Genomic DNA, 14,036 nt, shown 5'->3' on the forward strand with positions numbered 1-14,036 from the left:
ATAAAAAGGCTGGATCATTTTTTTGTTTTTTTGATTGTTTATTTAATAAAACACATGGCTGCTAATTTAGAAATGTGCAAAATGTTACATGTTGTCTCTGCCCATATGTTGTGTAATATGTGCAAAACGAATGTAGCGTTTATCAAGCCTGGCTGTCTGTCACCGCAGGAGATTCTCTCACATTCAAGGAGGTATATATATATATATATATATATATATATATATATATATATATATATATATATTCACCTAGTGCCTTGACTTAAATATTATTTCTTGGATACATTGTTCTGTTTTTTTGTGTGTTTTTACACACACACACACACACATACTCTTCTAATCCAATAATGCTGTGATTTAACAATTTAATTGCTTTATATCTTATCTTAATCTAAGCTCATTTTAAATGCTTTCTTTGCAATTTATCATTACATCACATGCAGTGATGGTTGTTAAACAGATGGTTAGATTGTATTACTCCACCATGACCCAGGTCACGTCTCTGGGACCCCTGATGCCTTCTCTTATTAGGGTCGAGCTGCCGTTTGACTTTTGCCCTTGTAGAGACTGCTGTAGACACTTATGTTCAGAGTCTGTCTGAGAGTCGGCGTGGCATCTCGTTCCTAAAAAGAGCATTTTGTTGTGTCTAAAATTTGCGTGCGATTCTGTATTAGGAACCGGGAAACCAGTTGAGAACTGCATAGATTATCCTATTAGTCCGAAGTTAAATGGTGTTCATAATCGGTGTTCTGTTAATGAGTGTGACAGATTTTTGCATGTTATTTGATATAATCACATCTTTGTGCTTGTTGCCCTGTTTCTTGCGCTTCAGTGCTTCAGTGAAAACCTGATGGCTGGTTTCAGGCACTCTGGAAACAGGTTAGGAATGGATTCTTCAAAGACCCGTTAACCATTGAATGATTACATTGTTTTAGAATACTAGTTTGTCTTGCATCAACATGTTAAGATTATTTCTGAGTTCAAATAAATAGTTCCTAGCTGATACTTTATATCAGTTTTTAACGTCTTGATTTGTATTAGAGGCAAAGTTCATCTGCATCTTCCTTATGCAGATTTTACACTCTTAAATTACTATAAGATAGTTTTGAGATAATACCCGAGGAACTGTTCGTCATTAATCCTGAACTGCTTAGTTCATTTGCTGTGTCTGTTTGACAAATTACCTTTTTTAAAGCCATATATCTTTGGACTAACACTAGTCTGTCTGCTCTCTGTGCTTGCACTTTGCTGTCAAATTATTTCCTTTAGTTCTGTCGCCTATTTTAAGCTAAATGTCTCAGTTGAATTGGAGGTGCAAGCTATTTTTACACCCTGGAAGTGGCACTGGAGAACCCAACAGGAGAGCGATAAATGATTACTTTGCTACATTCCAGAATCAAAGAAATGCCTTGTTCATGGGCTATGGGTGCTCTGACTGTAATGCTCATGTTTGTGTGTGGGGCTGTCATGTGTCGAACAGCTCACTTGAATGAACTTCAGTGGTTCTTGACAGTCCAGGAAATGAATGGATTTGAGTTTCTGCCTTGATCTTACAGTCTGTCTCCATCTAAGACTCTACCATGGTCAATGGGGCAAAGAGAGGTATTTGTTTCGTCTTTCCTGAGTCCCCAGTGTATTATTTACCCTGCTTCTCTGGTCCAAGATCAGCTGTGTGTTTAAGTGTTGATTCGAAGGACTGAGTGTAGATCTGTTTACTACATAACTATTGCTGAAGCATGAAATCCATGTTATGATTTAGTGAATATGTACTGTAAAATATCTAAACATCTCATCTTTAAGATTTAATGAATGAATATTAATTAATACTGCTCTAAAACGAAAAATAGTCATTTACATGACAGGTTGTGACATCCTACTTGGAATATTATTCTAAATGTATTAAATTAATTCATTAAATACTTGATATGTATTTCTGTACTGTTTTTTATTTATTTAAAAAAAAAATGTATAAAGATGTTCATGTCTTTAGCGCTTCATCTGTGTTTTCTGGTTCAAAAAGGTAGGGTAGGATGAAAAACTCAATCTCATTTTCTTCTCCAACTTCAAAATCATCTGACATTGTTGTTTTACCTTTTAAAGCTAAAGGGCAATTAACTTTCTTTGCTTGTTCGCTTTTTTATTATTATTATTGAACATACATACAGATAAATGGACATAATTTTAATTTAAATCAGATTATAACAACAATAAGAAGAACCTGGAAAAAACAATACACTAAGCCAGCGGTAATAAATAAATAATAATATAAAAAAAAACACTACATTTGAGAAGAAATTAAAATATATATATAATTAAAATTAGTAAATATAAAATAAAATAAAATAAAAACTTTGCTAAATCCCACACTCCCCACACCTAGTCAATAGCGCATTATAAATAAAGCATAAATATCATACTTTGTGCACAACATATATGATTTTAAGGCAAAAAAAAAAAGGATTTAATAGACAGAAATTTGCATTTATGTATAAAAAACCTAGCTAGGAAAATAAATAGATTTATTAGAAAATACTTGTCTTTTAAATTCTTGTGAAAGTTATAAAAACCAAATAAACACAAGTCTGCCATTTGCACCTTCAGGCTTTAACCCATTGGGTCCCACTGAAGTCCATTATATGGAGAAAAGTACTGGAATATTTACCTCAAAAACCTTCATTTCTTTTCGACTGAAGAAAGAAAGACTTGAACATCTTGGATGACATGGGGGTGAGTAAATTAACAGGACATTTTTATTCTGGAAGTGAACTAATCCTTTAATCTGTTATGAAGACTGCTGTTTCATAAGCTGTTATGAACAGCTTTCATGTGACTGGATTTCTCATCCCATCTGGACTGCAAGGTGCCCCAATTCATCAGACGTTTACATGAGTTCAACATAAGTTCAACTCAATAGTCATAGCCATATTTAACTCCAGGTTTAATATAAAAAGGTAGGACCTTACAATCCAGCAATAATTTCTATTTGCTTGTTTTTGTGTAAGTTCTTGATACACAAAGCATTAGCAACACAAATTAATGAATCAACTATCTTGTGTTGATTTTAGTATATTTATTTGTCACGTTGTGATTTAGTTTCTGTTATTCCTCTGGCCAGATTAATCTGACAAAACTTTGGGAACGTTTAAAAACCACATGTTCAAAATTGAAGAACATGAAAACTGGGCCGCACAGATCTGCTTTGTTTACTGTAGTAATACTTCAAATCGACCAATAGAGGGCAGGAGAGAGTCGTTGTTAAGACCCATCAGATTGAACATTAGAAAGCACGAGGACAAAGAGCTCTTGTTCAGTGGTGCAGATTGCTCCATAAATCAAGACTACTGTATGGTAACATGATAAACAGACTGCCGTCTTTATGGAATCACTGAATTATTATTATTATTATTATTTTTTAAATGTGTTAATTTGATACATACTGTGTTAAATAGCTGAATATGCAACAAAAATGGATTCAAATAGGTTAGTTAATAAGTCTATTTTTAAATTCCACCCTAAATAAAATAGAGTTATGTTTTCTCTAGGAAATAATGTTCTAACTTATCCTATTTAAGCTGTTTAACCAAGGCTAAGAGGGTGTGTTGTTGCTCTTAGCTGGTTTAAGATGTTCTTTCAGCCTTGCCAAGCTGGTCTTAGCTGGTTTAAGCTGTTCCCCCATCCTGACTAACCTAGTGTTCAGCTAGCTTAGTCGGCAGCCAGCTGGTCTCTCAGCCTGCTTAAATGTGGTAAAACGACCTCTAAACCATCCAACAGATCAGTTTGACCAACTGAAAAGTGCCAAAACTGTTTCTAATACCAACGCTAAGAAAACTCTGGCCAGACTCGGACACCAGATAAAACCGGCAAACCAGTCTTAGCTAGACGTTTTGTTAAACAAGGAAATGTTAAAGTTTTAGGCAAGCATACTGTAAATAGTCTTAATGCATGTAAGTAAATTGGAGGTGTTCACACTTTAACCTTAAAAGAGGACCTTTGAGGGAATATTAAGGAATATATTTTGTTTTGCAAGTCCTTTAATGACATCTATGCAGATTTCGCACAAGTGTAAGATGGTGTCTGAATAAAGTTGGCTCTTCTGTGCAGGGTATTCGAGTTCCTGGCAGTGCCAGCTGGAAGAACCACAGGCTGATGCCAACATCCCCCACTTTACCTGGCATTGTGCCCTCCGCATGCCCGTGCCGTGCACTGAGTTGCCGCGACAACCAAAGCAGTGAAGTGGAGCAATCCCAGCTGCAGCCCAGAGAACAGTGAGTAATCCTGTGCTTACAGTCAGTCTGTATGCACACACATATTTACTGACCTAAACTCGCACTCTGACTCAACTCCTCTTCCTTATCTCACTGTATATCACAATTTCTTCATGCACACACATGCAGAGCCTTTTTTTGCAGCCTTGCTTCTCAGAAAAAGAGCAAAAAAAAACCTGTAATTTGGTCACATTACAACAATGTGAATTGCGTTAATGAAGTCCTCCCATTGTCCTCTCCAGTTAACAGCATGTGAAGCACAAGGCAGCTGCTCACCACAAAACTGATCTTAGCTTTGTGGGCAGATCCCAGTCTCCATTCCCCCTGTCTTTTGCCTGATTCCCTGAATTCTTGGTGTGAATGCGTATTTATGGCACAGACGAGTCAGATTCTTTAAATTCCTGTGTTGATCTCCTCTTTTTTGCATCTCTCTCTTGTTGTGTGGTCAGCAGTGCTTCTGTGACAAAAGTCAGTAGAAGTAGAAGTACCAGTGTGAGTGTAGCAGTTATTCAAATATATAATTATTATTACATTTAATGAATGCAATTTTATTTAACAAATTAATCTTATTTTTATTTGATTTTAACTTAATTTGGTTTCACAGCGCCATCATTTGTGTTCGATACTTTTCAGATGCCTTTTATATTTAGATTTTATTTGACCCTTGTCCAAGAAATCTATATTTGCTATGTTTTTAAAATCACGGTATAAAAGTAATAAAAACTATATTTTTTTATACTGATGACATTTTTTCTCAACTATGGTTACATAATATTGAATATAGAATATTTTTATTATAATTAATAAATAATATAATAATGTAAGGTATTATATATATATATATATATATATATATATATATATATATATATATATATATATATGGATGTTTGTGTAATAATATTCTCAAGTCCTCAGGACCAAAAGTGCCCATAGTTGAAGAAACACCCAAGTCTCCTGACATAACAGACCTCGTATGCCACCCTCAGAAGGTCAGCTGGCAAACCTGATATGATCAGCACCATCGTGACTGTGTGGGGAGCAGGGCTTGACTCATATCTGACTCACTGCTCCTGTGGGTTCGTTTCTTCACTTATCTCGCAGCTTTTCCCCTCAGCTGCGCTGGGGACGGGCTCGCACAAGTTCTGGCACAGAACAAGCTGAGCGCCTGATGAAAATAAATAGCATGCTACCAAGTCCGGATCAGTGTGAGGACATTATGCTGTGTTGTCTGGCGATAGGCAGATATTCCGAGAAAACGCAGAGCTTGACAATGACAGCTGTGAATTTCTCGCAGTGGTGCAAACAGAGTGTCCGAGTACATGCTGTGAGCTTCTATTCTGAGGATGGTGATCATGATGAAGATGATTAAGATAATGACACAGGCTGCCATCATCGTTATATTTGGGTGAGGTCAGCAGTGTGGGCTTAGTGCTATAATGAAGCAATATGATATTCCTTTTCACATTCAGGTGGTGCAGATCATAGGGGTGGTGATATCAGTCACGACAATAGATATGACTTAACCGTTACATCATTAATGATGTGTCCATGTGCACAAGAATATTCCTCAGAGGAGACATAACACTGAATCTCCCTGATGATGATAATAAGTCTAGTGTGATGCTGAGATCACTTGCTGAACAATGTGAACTGATGCTGAAGAACGCGTGTAACACCAGGCAGATGTGTCAGCAGCATTCATGATTAAACCATGGATTTGCACACGTTTATGAATCTCTCAGTTGCTTTATTAATTATTAAAAATTATAATTTATAATACTTAATACTAATTTATAAAATATAAATTATACTGTAAGATATATTATCTGTTCTTGCTAAGCTAACCTTTTAGCCAGTTTGGGTTTTTCAGTGATATATATATATATATATATATATATATATATATATATATATATATATATATATATATATATATATATATATATACTTTTAATATACTTGTATCTCAGTTTTAGTTTGCTTTAGTTCAGTGGTAGTTTTTAAGTTAGTAATTTTTATTTTAACTGAAACTAAATAAAAATTGTTGCTTTGGCAATTAACTGAAGTTAACGTTTTTCATCTAATATTTATATTTTATTTTATTTCAGCTTTAATTTAATGATCAAAATGTTTTTAATAGTTTGTTAACCCTAATTAGACAGCAAAGTGACCAGTTTATATGTGATATATACATAATATGCTAATAAAATATATCCAACTGATAAATTTTTTGATACATATCAATGCTGAATTTATAATATTCAATAATATTAATACTTAAACACCTTTTACATTTAAATCACGTCTAAACATTAAGAAATCACTTTTTTTTTTTTTAGTTAGTTCAGGCTTTAGTTTTTTTGCTACCATTAAAAAAAAAAAACATGTATAGATATGTATAAATGACCATAAAAACAAAAAAAATAGCTAGCATGTTAGAAACTTCTCCAAATATTGTCCAGTTACCAATCTTATTAATTATACAGTTTTCAAAGAAGGAAGGTCTAGCAGGAAAAACTTTGTCTGTTTCCTGCATTTCTTATAATATATGCTGTTATTATTTTGTGATTTTATAGTAATGACTATGCAGGACGGACTGCATATAAGCTTTATAATTCAGTGCGGTGACAGTCCTGAAACGAGAGGGGTAGAACGATGTGGTCCTCAGCTGTTAGGACGCAGGTGTGCTGCTCCAGTAAACGTGCTGAAGTCCAGCTGACTGGGAGGGCTGCTGCACACACACACACACACACACACACACTGTGCATGGGAACCGATCCACTCTGGCGGAGACTCCTCCTCCTGTCTCTGTGGCTCTCAGAGAGTGTGTCTGGGCCAGGCCTGCAAGCGTGTGTGCATGAGTGAGAGTGCACATTGCACACGTGTGCCGGCCGTGGTACTGTATGTAAGCTGATTTGCAAAGGCTCAATAGAGTAAGCATTTCCTAGAGACACACTGAGATTGTTGTGGAAGATGAGAGCTGTTTGCACATGGTGCTGCATGACTCACATGCTCAGCCTGAGCACGTTTCTGTCTGAACGATTTTCAGAGCGGCATGCTTATGAGTGATTGAAACATTTAATACCTATAAAGCTATTCTATCTGTCACAGTTTCTCTGCAAGCTTACTATGTTAAACTAAAAAACTATAGATATAATGGAAAACCGGCTGTGCATTCTTGCCTTATTTTTTCTTGTGAACTCAACATTAGTTTTCTTGTAATCTTGTCTTTGCTTATGAGAAAAAATCAACGTGATTCTATGAGCATGCAGACATCTTGGTTCCTTGGGTTCACTGGTAATGAAATTAACCACATGTCTATGGAAAGTTGTTGCCTCCTGTTGTGTATTAATAATTTTATTTGAATACTGTTAACTTTTCATTTGAGTTTACTTGTGATCTTGTTTGTAATTGGCTGGGAGAGCAACAGTGTTTGTGATTGGTTGTGAGAGAAACAGAAAAAAGTGTGCACTTAGTATACCAGAGAATTTAAGTTGAATTGTACGAGTTCATAACTGACCAATCTTTTTGTTTTATTCAGCAAAAAAAACAAACATATATATGTATATATATATATAATTTCTAATTAAATTTGAAATGAAACTTCTTTTGAACGTTTAAAAATGTTTCGTATATATATATATATATATATATATATATATATATATATATATATATATATATATATATATATAATTAATTAGTTTATATATATAAATATACACACACTAAACTAAAACAAATTGTTTTGCCAAGTCAAAGAGGGAATAAAGCAGTCATAAACATAATCCACAGTAAAATTCTGTTTCTGCTACATCATCACTTTGGCCATCGGTAGAAAAATGCAGTGTTTCAAAGTACAGTTGTAGGTACAGTATCATCACCAGGGTACGTCCTGTATGCTATACATATTTGATTTGAGCATCCATCTCAGAAAAACCTAAGTAACACCAGAAAAAAAAGGCGTGTGTTGTGTTTATTTGTGTGAGTAGTGAGTGTATCTGTGAGAGTTCGTGTGGTGCCTGTCCTCTGCTGGGAACAGGAATATCAGGTTTCCTCCGTGTGCACAATGTGTACTCAGTGTTTCCTCTGTGTTCTCCTCCTGTCAGCACAAAGCAGTGTTACGTCAAAGCAACATGCTTCACTGCTCCTTCCGTCCAAATGTGTGCGCATGAGCATAATAACCAGCCGCACACAGTGTGCAGACTTTATTGAGCCAGTTATCATTTGACTGCTGGGCATCTGTTGATTCTCTCTGGTAATACATTAACACTTCAGGAATACGCAGATGGATTGAGCTGTTAGACTGTCAGGATTTGAGACTCAGAGCAACAGTGGGGAAGGATCTGGATCAGGGAACAAATACTCAAAATGAAGTATGAAGTTGTATCTCCTAGAACAGGGATTCTCCAACTTAGAAAAACAAACAAACACCTTTGACCTATAATGTTTTCTTTAATATTTCAGTAATTTAACAGCATATTTACATGGTCACATGACATGCAGGGAACCATTCAAAAGTTTGTGATCATTAAGTTTTACTTTTTTATTTTTTATAATTTTATTTAGCAAAGATAAATGTTACAAAAGTTTTATATTTCCATTAAGTATGCAGGAATAAATTACATATATTTTACCATAGGTACAGATATTAAGATATTCATTTTAACAAAACATTTTAACAGTAATTTTAAAATACAATAATATTTTATAAATACTTTCATATTTTTCATAAAATAAATATATTTTTTATATATTGTGTTTTTTGTTATTTAATCAATTATTAGCTTTTCTTCAACTCACAAACCCCCTGCAGTTTCCCAGAAACTCTTGCAAAGATTTTAAGAGGGAACTATTAGATTTTCAGAATACTGAAATGATGGTCAGTTTTGCCTTCAATAATGCAAGTCTTCAATCAAAAGCTACAAATTTATTTTAAGACCAAATAAATGATCTGAGTTATGCTAAATTAATTTAGTTCCTCAAGATTTTTAGTGTGTGTGTCAACAATTATCTAATGCAAAGTCTAATTTACTCACATGTAAAACAGTTGATATTTAAACTACTGAGAACTGAACTGAACTGAAGAATGAGCAAACAAAAATTCCATTGGATTCAATATTAGTATGTAAATGTACAGTATTTGTAATACATTTCAGATCTCTGTAATATTCATAATGATAGGAAGTCATTATGGGATTTTTAATTGTTAAAACATACAAATTAACACTTGTTCCCCTTAATCAATTTTAAATATTTGGTTCAACCTTGGCGTACATGAAGAGGATTGGTAGATGGCCAATCTGCCACAAATCGCATTCATTGGTTTGTGCTATTGGATCAGTATCATCCATATCCTCTCTGGTAGGCGAGAGGTACATTCCGCTCCCACAAGCAGCCCTGGTGACCCCTGAGGTGTCATGTCAGAGGAAGAGGAGGAAGAGGAAGAGGAGGAGGAGATGAATAGGCCCCACTGGCCTCTGATACTGGAGAACCCACCATTCAACTTCACCTGCTACTCTCTTCATCCTCCTCCCCCACTCACCCTGGTTCTATCCATCTTCTCAACTTCTCCAGCAGACATCAAACAAACAAACAAGGATCACATGCGATGTACACTGTTTCTGATTGAGCTGGTTTCGGTCGTGCAAACCTGTTATCTGTGTTAATGGACTTTGGTGCATTTGTGTGTGTGTTTGGCTAAAGGGGATTTGTCTTGTGATGGGATTAGGCAGAATAACCCAGACGAGAGGGATCTACTCACACACAGGCTTTGAGCACTGATACAGTCTTTGCTACATGAAGAGCTTGCTGCTTTCCCCCGGGCTTGTGTATGTGCACGAGTGAGTGCATACGTGGCGTTTGCTGCTTGTTTATCAGTTCTTTGTGACTGAATAGAAAGCCGATGAGTAGCAGTCATAGATGGGCAGTGGTCTTAAACTCCAGTTTGTTAAGTAGGTGTCTACCCTATTTTACAACCTCAGATCTATGAATACGTGACCTACAGCAGGGACGTCTCTATAGCATTACAGCACAATGTAGTCTAAACTGTAGTCGATAGCCATATAATAACACTCTAGCTCTTATCATGGACAATAAATATTTGTTTTTGTGTGTATAGAGGTGTGTATTACACACTTGTGGCATGATGCTGTTTGCCATGAAAATGAATTTTCATTTTAAAAAAGCAAAAAAAAGTGACTTACTGGACAAGGGAATTGAAAATGGATTTGACATTTTAAACAATTAAATACTCTGCCATTGAGCCTTGACATACTGTACTTTTAGTGTGAATCCATTGTTTGGTAGTGTTTTCTATGTTAATTCCAATTTTAATAAATTGAATGCAAATTTTACAGCTTTGCTGCAATGACAACATAGAGCCTAAAACTACTGTATATGACAAGAACAGCTTTACAGCTCATATAATACATGTTAAATACAATTTAAAGGTCCCGTTCTTCGTGATCCCATGTTTTAAACTTTAGTTAGTGTGTAATGTTGTTGTTAGAGTATAAATAATATCTGTAAAATTCTAAAGCTCAAAGTTCAATGCCAAGCAAGATATTTTATTTAACAGAATTCGCCTACAAAAAACGACCCGTTTGGACTACATCCCTCTAGTTCCTGCAGTAATGATGTCACTAAAACAGTTTTTTGACTAACCTCTGCCCACATGAACACACAAACAGGGGTGGCCTTGTTGCGCTCAAACGGAGAAGGAGGAAGAGTTGTGTTTCTGTTTTTCACCATGTCGTCGAAACGCTGTTATTTTCATCTCGGAGTCCAATCATCTTTGTTTGGGCTTCCCAGGGACGCTGTACTTGGAGATTAATGGTCACAATTTATGTTTAACTCGGTTCCCGAAAATTATAATCCACATGTAAAACTATGTGCAGCACATTTTGCTGAGGACAGCTTCCTCAATCTCAATCAGTTTAATGATGGATTCGCACAAAGATTATTCTTGAAAGATGGAGCAGTTCCCTCTTTGTCTGGAGAAGGCGTTTTTTATGGACCACAAAAGGTAAGTGTATTTTATTATTTAAGTTGGTGCGTTTAACAGTTTCTGTAACTTATTACACAAAGGCCAACACTGATTAACTTTGTTAACTAGATGTTAGGGCTGTGCAAAAAAACAAATGCGATTTTCATGCGCATCTCGTCAGTAAAAACACTCCTGTGATTATAAGTACATCTCCAGCACATGCTCCTGCCCACTTGCTTCTCAAAAATAGTCCAATCGTGTTTCCAGGAGGGCAGCGCGCGCTCAGCTGGTGTCGAATCACAACACAGGAACCGCTGGCCCAATCAGAACTCGATACGTATTTCTGAAGGAGGGACTTTATAGAACAAGGAAGTCATCAGCCCGTTTTTATGACAGTGAAAACAGCGGTATAAAGACTAACTAAAACCATTACATTTTAATTAAATATTGAATATGATTTTTATTTTTTTACATTTTCATTTTAGTTTGTTGACATGCTGAAATGACTAAAACTAAAACCAAAATAAGAAAGTTGAATAGAAATTCATACATTTACAACTGCCTGTTATACCATTCCTTTGAACAGCTTGTTATAGATTTTCATGGATCAGTTCGTATTGTCTTTATTCCCTCTGTGTAATTGTTCTTGAATTTGTTTCAGAGCTGACGGCTTATCTTTGCCTAATCTTAAATACGCACATCATTTCGAGACAGACAGAGGTTTTCATGATGCTATCAGTGGTAAGATTACCTTCCCTCTATGGCATGTGCCTCACATAAAAAGCTCCTGTTCCCAAAGCCTTCCTGTAGGGGGCAGTGTCCCCCCTGCCCCTTCGAAGAGCATTTTACACTACTGAAAACATACAGTTTCATATCTTCCACAATTGTGTCAGAAATTAATTATGTATTTCCAGACTGGTTTGAAAATTAAAGGGATTCATGAGTCACTATATAAATTGCTGAATTTAGTTATATATATAGTCAGTGTGTGTTAGAGTTGAGTGTTAGTTGCTCTTTTTTTCCTGTTTCGTGCCAAATATAGCCAGTGAATACACCATGCAGTCTGTGTTTGCAAGGTTGTTCTATTAATAGGGAAGGATAGAAGTAGAAGAGATTGGCAGGCAGCAATAGAGTAGACAGTATGTATTAGGGTTAAGAGGGAGAGTCAGTTGGCCAAATGAAAGCTGTGATTAAGATGAGGTGTTATACTAACCTACATTCAAGACCTAAATAGTCATTTGAATGTTTATAGTTATTTTTGTGCTTCAGTTTGTAAACACATATCATTATCAAAGATAAAATAAATCTCATAATTGGATAGATATAGATGCTTGGAAGCTGTTAAAAAAATGGCTATCATAACTAAATTCTTCTTATAATTTTTTTTAGCAATTTAAAATTCAAAATTGGCCATAGGTGCTACTCTTATTGTGTACATTTAATCCAAAAATGGTCTTTGTGACTTTTTTACTCAATTACAATTGTTTGTTAATTGTAAAAAAAGGCTTTCATGACTAAATTTTAATTATTATTCTTCTTATTATTTTTTTTACTATATTTACTGCTCTTAATGTGTACTTTTTATTCAAAATGGTCTTTGTGATTAAAATTGTAACTTCTATTTTACTATTTTAGATTGCTTCGGTGGTACCGCGGCGGAGTAATCCAGTACCTTTTGACGCTCTAGCGGTTAATAAACAGAACTGCTTGCGTCTTGCGGAAGAACATCGTAGCCGGAACTACTTCTCTCTGTTTATGTCTATGAAGAATCACAAAGGTACTGGGTTACTCCGCGCGGTACCCCCGAAGCAATCTAAAATAGTCCGAATATAAACACTTATTATAGGTGCACCCTAGTGATTCAGGACAAGCCAAAAACACGGTTTGGAAAATGGATTCATGGTGTACTCGCTTATTATGTTCATTTTTCTACATTTTGAACACAAACAAAGTTACGGACCCGACCTCTGATTGGTTGATTTCTTACCGGGAGCGGATGACTTTCTGCAAATGGCAATAGGACCACTGGGAGGAGCCAGAGGAGCTTGAATTTTTTCACAGATTATCTGTCTCATATTCTACTGTCAGGACATAATGACAGGTTTAATAAATATGTAAAAAATATTTTTTTACAAAAGTTCCCTACAGCACCTTTAAGGGTGAGTAGAAGATGGACAAATTTTAATTCTCGGGTGAACTAACCCTTTAAATTTCTTGTTTCATTCAGAGATACATTACATTATACATGTAAAACGGGTTGTGAACACAGTTTCACGTTGCCTTTAGGAGTAATAGTGTGGTTAAATTTTGCATAATATCAGACAACAAATAATGAATTAAACCCCACTGTGACAGATTCATGTCACTGAAATAATTATCGATGTCTTAGTTTTTTTCCAGTTGTCTCCTCTTTTCTCTTCTCCTCTCCTCTTCTCTCCTGTGGCTAGGAGCTGTGGGGCTGCACATGTCGTCAGCTCTGCTTTGCATTATGCAGGTCTGACTGCAGGGAGTTTGATTAATGACTGGAGTCAGAGGGGACAGACACAGGAGCTCAGAGGGAGTTGCACACAACAGCATCCTGCACACAGCACTACAATACAGCTCTGCAGATACGACAACAACTACATGGGAATGGCTTTAACCATCAGCACTACATTTTCAAGCCCTGTGTTTTATGCATGCACATATACAGCAGGGAAACCTAGAGCTTTTGGATGAATAACAAGATCTCTCTCTCTCTCACACACAACTATATATATATATATATATATATATATATA

The 14,036-nt window shown here is 35.6% G+C and overlaps 1 long non-coding RNA gene across 1 annotated transcript; it reads left to right on the plus strand.

The window, feature by feature from the left end:
* The first annotated feature begins 48 nt into the window (after positions 1–48).
* LOC127946340 (uncharacterized) lies at positions 49–4,264 on the plus strand. Its single transcript, XR_008151067.1, has 3 exons — positions 49–191; positions 2,602–2,727; positions 4,102–4,264. It is a non-coding gene; the product is annotated as an uncharacterized LOC127946340 (long non-coding RNA).
* The last annotated feature ends 9,772 nt before the right edge of the window (positions 4,265–14,036 follow it).

The sequence above is a fragment of the Carassius gibelio genome, chromosome A24 (genome assembly GCF_023724105.1).
Source record: "Carassius gibelio isolate Cgi1373 ecotype wild population from Czech Republic chromosome A24, carGib1.2-hapl.c, whole genome shotgun sequence".
NCBI lineage: Eukaryota > Metazoa > Chordata > Actinopteri > Cypriniformes > Cyprinidae > Carassius > Carassius gibelio.